Here is a 13,487-nt window from a genome sequence, read left to right on the forward strand (position 1 = left end):
AGCTGATCTTTGACAAAGTCAACCACAATAAGCAATGGGGAAAGGACTCCCTATTCAATAAATGGTGCTGGGACAGCTGGCTAACCATATGCAGAAGAATGTGTCTGGATGCCTACTTATCACGGTTTACAAAAATTAACTTAAGATGAATTAAATGGGGCAGAGGGTGGAACAGGATTGCATAATAGAAGGCTGCACTGATCCCTCCTCCCCCGCAAGAATACCACATTTAACAACAATCTACCCAAAAAAGCACCTTCATAAGATCCAAAAATCAGGTGAGTATCCACAGTACCTGGTTTAAACTTCATACCCCTGAAAGAGGCACTGAAAAGGATAAGAAAAACAGTCTTAAATTGCCAGTGCTACCTCCCTCTCTCATACCTTGGCAGTGGCTGTGTGGTGCAGAGAATCTGTGCTTGGGAAGAGAGAATGGAGCAATCGTGAGACTTTGCATTAAACTCAGTGCTGCCCTATCATAGTGGAAAGCAGAACAAGGCTGTACTTAGCTGATGCCCACCCACGAAGTGAGCATTTGGACTGGCCCTAGCCAGAGGGAATTGCCCATCACAGTGGACAGGACTTGACTTCTGGCAAACCTTGCCACTGTGGGCTTCAGTGCTCTGGGTCCCTAAATAAACTTGAAAGGCAGTCTAAGCCACAGGACTGCAACTTCTAGGTGAGTGCTGGTGCTGAGCTGGGCTCAGAGCCAGTTAACTCGGAAGGCACATAACCTAGTAAGACAGCAGCCAGGGTGGTTGAGGGAGTGCTTATGCCACCCCTCTCCCAAACCCAGGCTGCACAGCTTATGGCTCCAAAAGAGACCCTATCCTCCCACTTGTGGAGAGGAGAGGGAAGAGTGGGGAAGACTTTGTCTTGCATCTTGGATACCAGCTCAGCCACAGTGGGACAGGGTATTGGGCAGTGTTGTGAGGCCCCCATTCCAGGCCCTAGCTCTCAGTCAACATTTCTCAACACACCCTGGGCCAGAAGGGAATCCACAGCCTTGAAAGAAAGGACTCATTCATGGCAGGACCCATTATCTGCTGACTGAGAGCCCTTGGGCCCCGAATAATTAGCAACAATAAACTGTGGGCCTTCGTGAGACTTTGAGACATGCCAGCTTCAGTTGAGACACATCATATTCCCAGCTGTGATGGCTACAGTGAGAGACTCCATCTACTTGAGAAAAGCAGAGAGAAAAGTAAAAGGGAACTTTGTCTTGCACCGTAGGTACCAGCTTAGCCACAGTGGAATAGAGCACTAGGTGGGCTCTTGAGGTCTCCTATTCCAGGCTCTTGTACAGCCATTTCTAGACCTGTCCTGGGTCAGAGGAGAGCTCGCTGCCCTGAAGAGTGAGTCCCAGGCCTGGCAACATTCACCACAAGCTGGCTAAAGAGCCTTTGGGCCTTAAGTGAACACTGGTGGAAGCCTGACAGTTCTCCCTATGGGCCTGTGGTGGCGGTGGCCATGGGCTGAGGTGCCTCTGCCCGTGGAAAGAGGAAGGAAGAGTGGGAAGGACTGCATCTCATGGATTGAAAGCCAGCTCAGTAGCAGTTCAATAGAACCCCATGTAGATTTCTAGGGTTTTTTGACTCCAGTCCCTGGCTCCTGGACAGCCTCTGTGGACCCACCCAGGGTTTGGAGGAACTTACTGCCCTGAAGGGAAGGACACAAGCCTATCTGGCTTTGCCACCTGCGGATTGTAAAGCACTAGGTCCTTGAGCAAATACAGGTGATAGCCAGATGGTGGTTATGGTGGACCTTGGAAGAGGCCCAGTGCTGTGCTGGGTCAGACCTGAAGCCACAATCCTAGTGGTGGTGGCCACAGGGGTGCTTGTGTCACCCCACCCCTAGCTCCAGGCTGCTTAGCACAGATTGAGAGATTATGTTTGTTTAAGAGAAAGTAAGAGAAAAGAACAAGAGTATCTTCCTGATAATTCAGAGAATTCTTCTGGTTCTATTCAAAGACCACCAAGGCAGTACTTTACTTCTACGAGTTTACAAGAACCACAGGGGTACTGGGCTTGGGATGCCCCATAATGCAGACACAGCTTAGATTATGACATCCAAGTGCTTTTGAATACTGGAAAAATTTCCAAAGAAGAACAAGTTCAAAGAAGCCCAGACTGAGAAGACTAAAACGAAGACCTAACTCTTCAATGCCCAGACACTGACGTATATCTAAAGCATCAACACCATTCAGGAAAACATGACCTCACAAAACAAACCAAATAAGGCAACAAGGACCAATTCTGAAGAAACAGAGAGATGTGACCTTTCAGATAGAGAATTCAAAATAGTTCTTTTGAGAAACTCAAAAGAAATTCAAAATAACATAGGGAAGGAATTCAAAATTCTATTAGATAAACTTAACAAAGAGATTGAAATAATTAAAAATAATCAAGCAGAAATTCTGGACTTGAAAAATACAGTTCACATACTGAAGAATTTATCAGAGGCATTTAATATCAGAATTGATCAAGCAGAAGAAATAATTAGTGAGCTTGAAGACAGAATGTTTGAAAATACACAGTCAAAGGAGACAAAAGAATAAAGACTGAAAAACAATGAAGCATGCCTACGAGATCTAGAAACTTTCTCAAAAGGGCAAATCTAAGAGATACTGGTCTTAAAGAGGAGGTAGAGAAAGAGATAGGGGTAGAAAGTTTATTCAATGAAATAATAATAGAATTCTCCAAACTTATAGAAAGATGTCAGTATCGAAGTACAAAAAGGTTATAGAACACCAAGCAGATTTAACCTGAAGAAGACTACTTCAAGGCATTTAATAATCAAACTCCCTCTTCCTTTTGGCTGGAACTGCCATCTTCCAGTAATTCACCAAAATGACGAAAACAAAGGGAAAGAAGAGAGGCACCCAATATATGTTCTCTAGGTCTTTTAGAAACATGGAGTTGTTCTTTTGGCCATGTATATGCAAATCTGTAAGGAAGATAATACTGTAGACATCAAGTAAATGGGTACTGTTAAAAAGGAATGCCCCAAAAGTGTTCTCATGGCAAAACTGGGAGAGTCTATGATGTTACCCAACATACTGTTGGCATTATAAACAAATGATTTAGGGCAAGATTCTTGCCAAGAGAATCAATGTGTGTATTGAACACAGTAAACACTCTAAGAGACAAGATAGCTTCCTGAAACATAGGAAGGAAAATGATCAGATAAAGAAGGAACCGGGCCGGGCACGGTGGCTCAAGCCTGTAATCCCAGCACTTTGGGAGGCCGAGGCGGGCGGATCACGAGGTCAAGAGATCGAGACCATCCTGGTCAACATGGTGAAACCCCGTCTCTACTAAAAATATTTTAAAAATTAGCTGGGCATGGTGGCACGTGCCTGTAATCCCGGCTACTCAGGAGGCTGAGGCAGGAGAATTGCCTGAACCCAGGAAACGGAGGTTGCAGTGAGCCGAGATGGTGCCATTGCACTCCAACCTGGGTACCAAGAGTGAAACTCCGTCTCAAAAAAAAAAAAAAAAAAAAGGAATCAAAGAGAAACGTACCTGGATTCAGCTGAAGCACCGGCCTGCTCCATTCAGAGAATCACACTTTGTGAGAGGAGCCTGAGCTGCTGGAACCTATTCCCTGTGAATTCATGGCAGTGTTAAAAAAATAAATGAATAACCTCCGCCTCCTGGGTTCAAGCAATTATTTGCCTCAGCCTCCCGAGTAGCTGGGATTACAGGCACCCGCCACCACACCCAGCCTACTTTTTGTATTTTTAGTAGAGATGGGGTTTCACCATCTTGGCCAGGCTGGTCTTGAACTCCTGACCTCATGATCCACCCACCTCGGCCTCCCAAAGTGCTAGGATTACAGGCATGAGCCACTGCACCCGGCCAGTGAATAATTTCTTAACAATGCCTTGATCTTTTCATTGTTGCTCAGGAGTTAAAGCTGCAGGTGGCAGCATCTGACTGGCTGAGCTCAGCCCCCGAGCTTCCCATGCTAACTCCTCAAGGATGGAGAAATGGGTTCCCTCCCCTTGAAATTCTGTAGCGAGACGGAGGCCTTTTCCCACCAAGATTTATGCAATGAAAGACTCACCCAACAGATAAATAAAGTTTGGATGCTCAGTAGCCATGGGAACTAACAAGCATCCACCATAGTGAAATATGAAATTGAAGCATCAGAAACAAAATTGAGTATGAGCTAAAACCCAAAATGCCTAGAACTGGTTTTCAGGTTGAAATGGTCTAGGAATATTAGGAACACTTCACTGATTTAGATAGGAACAATTTCAAATTTGTTTACATTTTAACTAAGCAGGGCAGGACTGGAAGATACCTTATAGGGAGTACTTCCATGAAAAAACAGTCACATTTTACACAAGAAGCCTAGGAAAAGCAGAAGCAGCTCTGAGGACTCAGTAGCTGGCTAAGAGGAGCAGCCAGACAGCTGTGCACATGGGCCCAGTATAGTTTGGACTCTGGGTCCATCTGCTGGTGCAGTTTTTCTTCGACATTTCCCAGCAATGTGGCAATGAGCAAAAAGGGGCCAGATACAAAGTCTAATGTAAGTTCCCTGCATGACAGTGAAAGAGGGAGTGATTAATCAAGAAGACAGTTCTTGATGGGTTGGGATGGGGATCTGGCAGCTCCTGGAGTGCTTGTCATTTAGGGACACATGAAACACTTCAGCACTGAGGTACAGAATTTCTGTGATCCTGAGACTGGATGCACAATTGACACCATGGCTCTTAGGGGTCTCCACCTCATCCTTAGGACTAAGACAGCAGACGGACATCTGCCAGAGCTGTGGCCCTGTGAACGCCTTCTTGGCCCATGCGTCATTCTTCCTCCCTTTCCTGCAACCATCTTCTATGAACCATCTCAGCAGGGGAGAGGCAGCCTGGGGAGCTCTGCTCTCACTGCTGTGTCTATTATGGCCTTTGACCATGGCTTCTCTCTTGCCCAACACTTGTACATACCATCTGATTGGCTGCTTCCTAGGTTTCTCATGCTTTCCTTCTCCAGTTTAAAGGACCAGGACTTTTTTCTACCTGCCCCTTTTGGTTTCATGTTAGGGTTTCCTGTGGCTGTGCCCCACAACTCAGACATGTACCCAGGATGATGTCAAACAAGTTGAGGTATTGCTTGGAGAGTAACTCACAGCTAAACAATGTCAATAAATCTCTTTGGGGTTGCTACAGATGTCCTTGGCTGTCAGTAGCATGGAATGGCTCAACATGGCAGTGATGCTATGGCCAAGGCCCCAGGATTTCACCACCTTTATTCAAGAGACAAGTTGAACCCAACCAACTTTCTTAGAAATATAATTTAGCAGTGTTTTTTATTATTATTATTTAGGTTTAATTAAACTCAGTTAAATGCACAGACCTTAAGCCTAAAGCTCAGAGAATTTTTATGGACATGTGTTGCCATATAACCATCACACAGATCCAGGTTTGAGAGTCTGAGTCAATTAGAGCTAATTTCTACATTCAGGGGGAAAACACCTGAGGCAATAATTCTTAAACTTTGGTGGGCTTCTGAATTGCCTAGAGGACTTATTAAAACATAGGTTGCCTTCCCAGGTGATATTAATACTGCTGCTTCAGGGACCACACTTAGGGAATCCCAGGGCTCAGGATTGCTAGGAAGTGCTAAACTGTCTCCACTTCATAGTCATACAAAGAAGAAAGCCCATCAGCAAAATTATGTTATTTATTCATTTTTCTTTTTAAAATATGCAACTTGTCACAAATTTGTGTGTCATTCTTACATAGGGCCCATGCTAACCTTCTTTGTTTTAGTATATGTGCTGCCCAAGAGAACACAATTTTAATAAAAATGAATTGGCCATATACTTAACTGAGGATCTTTAGATGGTGGCCTTCTATTATTTGATTTAGAATCTTCTTAGTGGGTCTTGGTTGCCAGCAGAGGACTCAACAAAGTTATAAGCATAGATTGCACCAGAATAATGCCTTTTAGAGACTACTTTCCAATGAATTAATCAGTGCTGAGTACTTGAAGAGCTTGAAAGGATCAATATGCTTTTAAAGACTGGAAGACTCATCATACCCTTTTTACAGTCAGAGCAAGGGTATTGGTAAATTGCTCTGAGATCCTCAGAGGGAGATTAACCAGCCAGCACTTATTGTTAGGGCATTTAAAGCATTTTTAAAAGTAATACATTCAATAAATGTAAAAATTAACCACCTAAAATATGTAATTTTTTGGTCTTATATTCATTTTGTGAACTTAGAACTTCATAATTTTCCAAATTTTCCTACTATTGTCATATATTGCTCTTATAATTAGAAAACAAATCCTAAAACAAAAAAATAATCCAGGGTGACTGACCCCTCTTACTCCCTCTATTTAGTTAAACAAGCTGTATTTAATTAAGATTTTCTATTTTGCAAGATATTTACCTTTTTTTTTTTGAGACGGAGTCTCAAGAAATGGCATGATGTTGGCTCACTGAAGCCTCCTTCTCCCAGGTTCAAGCAATTCTCCTGCCTCAGCCTCCCAAGTAGCTGAGATTACAGGTTCCTGCCACCATGCCTGGCTGACTTTTGTATTTTTAGTAGAGACCAGGTTTCACCATGTTGGCCAGGCTGGTCTTGAACTCTTGACCTCAGGTGATCCTCCCACCTCGGCTCTCAAAGTGCTGGGATTACAGTTGTAAACCACTGTGCCTAGCCTGATATTTATTTTTTTCCCCTACAACCATATATATATCAAAGTATCCATGGGCTGTTTTTCACTGCTATTTATATCTACAAGGTACAAGATATAGATTTTTTTCAACAATAGCCTTTTAATATACTATCTTTTTATATGGTTTTTTTTTTTTTTTGACAAAATAGCATTAGAGGTGGGGCAGCTTTTGAGAACAAAGTTCTTTTTTTTTTTTTTTTTTTTAAGAAAAAGTAAGCCACTTTCACCATGGCGTAATTAAACAGAGGAGTTTGGATGCCCCTGATTTGTTTTAATTCCTTTGCGTTTACTTAGTGTGTGCCAGTGGTTGTTCTGTGAGCAGATAGTCGGGCAACACTTTCTTTAGAAAGCAAATGCACTTGCAGATGGATTTGCACCATCTGCTCTGTCTCCTATGCCTCTAAAATGAAAAACTGTGACCCAGTGGTTTCACAAGTCTTCATCTTACATCGGGGCAGGACCAGGGCTTCTTCCAGGTCCTTCCATGGCTATGGCCACAGGCATCAGCAATACTGAAAGTAGACTCAACTTTGACCACGTGGGCACAATCCTGAAAGTGAGACCAATTGGAAACAATCTGTCCCAGGAGGCAGTCATGCCTCTTTCCATTCCCTGAAACTTTAGGGCAAAAGCCAAGAGGCAGCTGCTTCTACTTTTTAAAAACTGCAATTCATTGGTCTACTGTTTGGTTATCCTCCTTTAAAGCTAAACAAAAATCTCAAAAAAAAAAGTCAAATATTTTTAGAATATGAAATGTAACAGAGCAGTCCTGTATGATCCACCCATCTCCAATTTAGGATTCCTTGTTTGTGTGTCCTTCAGATGATGTTTACCCTGCTCCTCTTTGGGCCAGGGGCTTGTAGCCCTCCATCACAAGGCAGCTGCCGCTGGGAAAGAGCATGTCATCCCACTGGGCTGGAAGCTGCACCAGGCCTTTCCTCCCAGGGGTTCAGAAGCAAGTTGAATGAAGTCTCATACCTCTTCTACAGGATGGTATTTCTGGTATCTGAAGACTGTTATTTCATCTGCTTTGCATCTTGTGTTATTCAGAACAAGCATTCTAAAGGCTCTCAACTCTTCTTCAAATTATATGGTTGTCTCTCTTCTCATCCTCCTCCAGGGCTTTCCAGCCCATTAAAGTGCTGAGTGCAAACTCTATTTTGATGGGTACTGAGCAGAGAACCCAAAAAATATAATCTACCATAATTAAGACACACTACTTCCAGCAATTCAGTCTCATCTTTGAAAGTTTTATGAAGCCTTGCTATTTTGCATCACCTAATCTCATGTCAACTTCCTAATTCAGGGTCTTTTAAAATTTTTTTAACTGTTTTTTTTTTCTTTTTCCATACAAGGTATGGAGTAGGAAGACTTAGGGTCTTTAATTCACGAACGTCTGTTAAATTGTCTTATGTCCAGGTATTTAAGTCTGAGTATGGGACTTTATATTTTCCTGGTTAAATGGTAAAATCAAAACAAAACAACTGCTTCTCAGGGAAGTTAGGCATTTCATCTAGTAGCTGATAGCACATCAACACCTTTTCCATCTCAATTCTATCATTCAAAAATTATTAGCGTGAAAGTAAAATAAAACAAAAATCAAAAAAGACACTTGCATATGTCAGGCATTATTTAAGTGCTTTTCTTTCCAAAGTGGCAGGACAATGTATAAATATCATACACCTGTTAAAACAACTCTTTGGGATATCTGACCCTGCCGCTGTGGCTCCCGCGTGGAGAATACCTTTTAGTTTGTAGTCAGTGGTAAATGGATAGCAGCTGCCTACTTGGTATATTTTTGAGTTGTGAGAAAATAGAGAACACCTGTTTGTTGATAATAATCACTTGTTAAGACAGAATAAATACGTGGATCAGAATCTGCTTGGGGCCTTCGGCCTGGAATGGTGTCAGCCCCTGAGGCTCTCAGTTTGGAAGACTGCTGGACCCCCCCCAGACATACCCACTTTGCTGTTCTATCTAAATGTCTGCCTCCCATTGCCTTCAGTGCCGCCTGGGTGGGGATCTTCCAGCCAAGCTGGTACTCAGTAAACCCTTCTAGTTTTTTGTCATCTATATATTCGATTCAAATGTCTTTTATTTTACTTTATTTATTTATTTACATATTTATTTGAGACAGGGTTTTGTTCTGTAGCACAGGCTGGAGTGTAGTGGCGTGATCTCGACTCACTGAAGTCTCAACCTCCTGGGCTCAAGCAGTCCTCCCACCTAAGCCTCCTGAGTAGCTGGGACCACAGATGCATGCCACCATGCCCAGCAAATTTTTTAAGTTTTTGTAAAGATGGGGTTTCACTGTGTTGCCCAGGCTGGTCTCAATCTCCTGGGCTCAAGCGATCTGCCTACCTCAGTGTCCCAAAGTGCTGGGAAGGTGTGAGCCACTATGCCCAGCCTAAAATATCTTATTTTTAAGAGGGTACTAGTTTATTTATTCAGCACTTGCTGATTCCCAGGCCTTATGCTTGGCACTGGTTACATGACATACAGAACAGATGTGGGGAAGATTGGACACAGGGTGATTTCAGTTGTAACTGAGAGAAACATGACTCAAACTAGAGAAAGCCAAAAAGAGGCGTTATTGGATCATACATCCGTATTATAAGGGGAACAGATTTTGGTTTAGAGGCAATGGAATCTAGAGACAAAGATGCTGTGGTAAGGGGGTGGGTGGGTGAAGTTTTTTATGAGTACAAGATGAGAAAAGGCCTGATTTTCATAAAATTGTAAAATCAGCTAAAAAGCTAGGCTAACCAGGAGCAAGAACCAGGGCAGTTTTAGGGATCCAAGGAGCATGAGATTCACTCAAGGCATCTTTGCTAGACTGAATCAACACTAATAATTTTTTTTTCTCTCCTGTGTTCTTCCATTCAAGATTAATGAGGTACCTCTGCACACTAGTAGAATGGCTAAAATTAAAATGACTGATCATACCAAGTGTTGATGAGCATGTAGAGGAACAAGAACTCTCATATACTGTTGGTAGAAATGTAAAATGGCACAACCCCTTTTTGCAAAACAGTTTAGTTGTTTCTTGAAAAGTTAGACCCAATCATTCTACTACTAGGTATTTACCCAAGAGAAACGGAAACATATGTGCATACTAGGACTTGTATATAAATGTTCATAGTACTTTGTTTATGGTAACCCCAAACTGGAAACAATTCAAATACCCTTCAGAAAGTGAATGGATGATCTATTATAGCTATGCAATAAACTACTACTCAGCAATAAAAAGGCGTGAAATACTGATGCACACATTGATGTGGATGAATGTCAAAATAATTATGCTGAATGAAAGAAGCCAGACCAAAAGATTGCATACTATATGATTCCATGTATATAAAATTCTAAAAAATGCAAACTAATCTATAGTGACAGAAAGGAGATCAGTTGCTTTCTTGCGGGCAGGGACTGCTAAAGGAAAAAATTACAAATGAACACAAACAATACTTTCTGGGGCCGGGCACAGTGGCTCACGCCTGTAATCACATTTTGGGAGGCCAACGCGGTGGATCACTTGAGGTCAGGAGTTCAAGACCATCCTGGCCAACATGGTGAAACCCCCTCTCTACTAAAAGTACAGAATTAGCTGGGCACTCTGGCTTGTGCTTGTAGTCTCAGCTACTTGGGAGGCTGAGGCATGAGAATCACTGGAACCCAGAAGACGGAGGTTGCGGTGAGCTGAGATTGCTCCACTGCACCCCAGCCTTGGCAATAGAGTGAGACAGAATCTCAAAAAAAAAAAAAAACCTTTTGGGGGTGATGACTATGTTCATTGTCTTGATTATAGTGATGATTTCAAAGGTATACACATACGTCCAAACATATCAAATTCTATACTTTAAATATGCATAGCCCATCAGGTGTCAATTATATTTCAAAAAAGCTGCTAAAAAGGATTTTAATAAGCTGTTTAAAATGTTTTCTACAGTCTCCACTATAGAATTGGAAAAGAGTGGACCATCCCTCTCCTCTTTCAGTCACCACCCAGTCTTAACATGTTACTTTCTTGGAAATCATATAATAGTGTGCTCAGGTGCAGTGTCCACTTCTTGGTTTACATTATACAGAAATAGTTTGCTTTTCTATTGAAATAATTATTAAATGTATGCTAATTTCTTAATAAGCCTTTGGTAAATTTGTCTTTGAAATTTGTTGACTTTGGTGGATTTTAAATGCCTTTGGGGAATACAGCATTTGATTAATGGTTTCATACAGCCAAAAGCATTTTTACATGGGAAACTGGTAAATCAGTACATTTACTAGAACTTTTACATTTGCAAAGAATTTTTACATTTGCAGAAACATTAAAAATCATTAGGAAACATTACACATCATCTACTTCAACTGTGGTTGAAGTAGCTACGGTTATTTGGCTAGTTTTTTTAAAAATGTATGATATAATTAATTTTAAAATGATCTTGCTTGGCAATGACACAGTCCCTCAAAATAAATAATAGTAACAATGTTGTCAGGTTTTAAAATGTGTTTGAATGGTTTTTGCTTCTACGATCTCTGATTTACTCAGTATAGAGACCCTCCTTTCTCACAGGTAAAAAAGGATAGGAAAGATATGGTTGTCACTTGCCTGATGGTGCCTTTCTGAATTCAGCTGAGTTTTTTTCTTTTCTTTCTTTCTTTCTTTCTCTCTCTCTCTTTAATTTTCTTTTTAACATGGGAAACCTTTATTTTACAACTTTCTGGATGATTTTAAAAAATATTTAATTGACAAAGATTGTATATATTCAAGGTGTACAATGTGATGATTTGTTATACATACGCATTGTGCAATGATTCCACAATCAAATTAGTTAACATATCCACCACCACCCATGCTGTACCTTAGATACCCAAAACTTGTCCATTTTATAACTAAAAGTTTGAACCCTTTGACCAACAGCTGTTTCTTCACCAAGTTCTAGACAAGGAGTTCATAAACATGGCAGCCTCAAGGTGGCTCCCATATCCTTTTTGTATTGATGAGCCATTAGGTAGAGTAATTGTGTTGGTCTGTTTTTTTAACAGTTAATGAACAACAGCAAACATATAACTGTGAGAAATTTCCAACAATCAGATAAATATTATTTAAATAGCAGTAGTTGTCAAAAGTATTTTAAACAATCTAAAAATTAAGACATCTAGTTCTTTTCAATAGCAATTTGGGCACATGTTCAATTTATTTTTCTATCACATTTTTTGGGACAACTGGCTAACCTTTTGCAATAAAATACAAAATAAAATAATGTGAGAGTTCTAAATCATACGTAACATAAAAATTTGTTTTAGATATATTTAAAGTTTAAAAACCATGAAAGTACAAGAATAAAATATATATGAATGCGGATTATATTTTTTATGGCAAAGACTCAATACATATCTCATATTTCCTGTGAGAACAGCTCTTTCTGTACACACCCCCCTCAAGATAAGCTCCTCGTATCTTGTGACTTCCATACTCCCTGGCCACAGCTCATTTGTTGGGAGATGGGAGGAGACAGGAACTTGACCCCTGGACCAGCCGATGTACTAGATGAACTGTGTGAATCAGCTTCTATTTGCCACAAATTAAAATTGGGGCACAGAGATACTAGTTCTCTTGTCAGTGGTTTTGGAACTGCGTTGGCCACGTCAGAGTGATGTGTATATAGATAAACAATTTATCAAAAAAGGAAAGGAAATGAAGTAGTGACTTAGAGAGAAACAGAGAGGAGGGAGAAGGCAAGCTTAGAGAAATGGATAAAGACGTTTTAATTCTGGACAAGATTTCAATTCCTGGTTCCTAGTATCTCATGAAGCCTGGCTAAATCTTCTACACCTGGATTCCAGTTCAAATCCCCTGTATTATAATGAATTTCCCTTTAATTAAGCCTGCTTCTATTTCTTATAAACAAAAAAGCCTAGATTTAAGCAATGATCTTGGCAAAATACTAAGTATGCTATTACACATAGAACCCCTAAAGGAAATGTTTTTAAAAAATCTGTTCTCATAAAAATTAAAAATATCTTTATCTAAAAAAAATCAGTAAACTGAAAGAACAACTGGGGACAGAGAACTACACATATATGAAAAAGAGCTACATTTTAAATATAATTGAAAATTTATACAGAAAGATAAATATTCTAATAGAAAAATCATCCAAGGTCTTAAATAGGCCATTCCCAATAGAAGAAACACAAACAACCAATTTATATATATAAAATGTTTGGAGATAAAATTCACCACAAAGAAATACCATTTTTAGCCAAGCAGATAGGCAAAGTCTTCTACCTGATCTCCTACTTCTAGTTTTTTTTTTAAATACATTTTAAAAATACTAAATTCTTCAGGAATTTGCATGTCATTCTTGCACAGGATCATGCTAATCTTCTCTATATAGTTCCAACTTTAGTGTACACACTGCCAGAGCCAGCACATCCTACTTCCAATTTTATTTTCACTATACAGTCATATGCTGCATAACAATGACAATCAGTGACAGGCCATGCACACTGCAGTGGTTATAGATTATAATACTGTATTTTTACTGGACCTTTTCTGTGTTTAAATACACGAATACCATGATGTTACAATTGCCTACAGCATTCAGTCCAAATGCATGCCGTACAGGTTTGTAGCCTAGGAGCAATAGGCCATGCCATATAACCTAGTTGTGTAGTAGGTCACACCATCTACGTCTGTCTAAGTTCACTCTATAGTGGTCACACAATGACAAAATCACCTAATAATGCATTTCTCAGCATAGTACCTCATTGTTAAGTGATGCATGGCTATAGTCTTATCTT

General features: G+C 40.5%; 1 non-coding gene and 1 pseudogene across 1 annotated transcript; both read right to left on the reverse strand.

Annotated features, from left to right (window-relative positions):
- Positions 1-5,704: 5,704 nt before the first annotated feature.
- LOC118154959 (U6 spliceosomal RNA) lies at positions 5,705-5,800 on the reverse strand (annotated as a pseudogene).
- A 7,211-nt stretch (positions 5,801-13,011) lies between these two features.
- Positions 13,012-13,117, reverse strand: LOC118154925 (U6 spliceosomal RNA). Its single transcript, XR_004745180.2, has one exon. It is a non-coding gene; the product is annotated as a U6 spliceosomal RNA (small nuclear RNA).
- Positions 13,118-13,487: the final 370 nt, after the last annotated feature.

Source organism: Callithrix jacchus, chromosome 6 (genome assembly GCF_049354715.1).
Source record: "Callithrix jacchus isolate 240 chromosome 6, calJac240_pri, whole genome shotgun sequence".
In the NCBI taxonomy this organism is placed as follows: domain Eukaryota; kingdom Metazoa; phylum Chordata; class Mammalia; order Primates; family Cebidae; genus Callithrix; species Callithrix jacchus.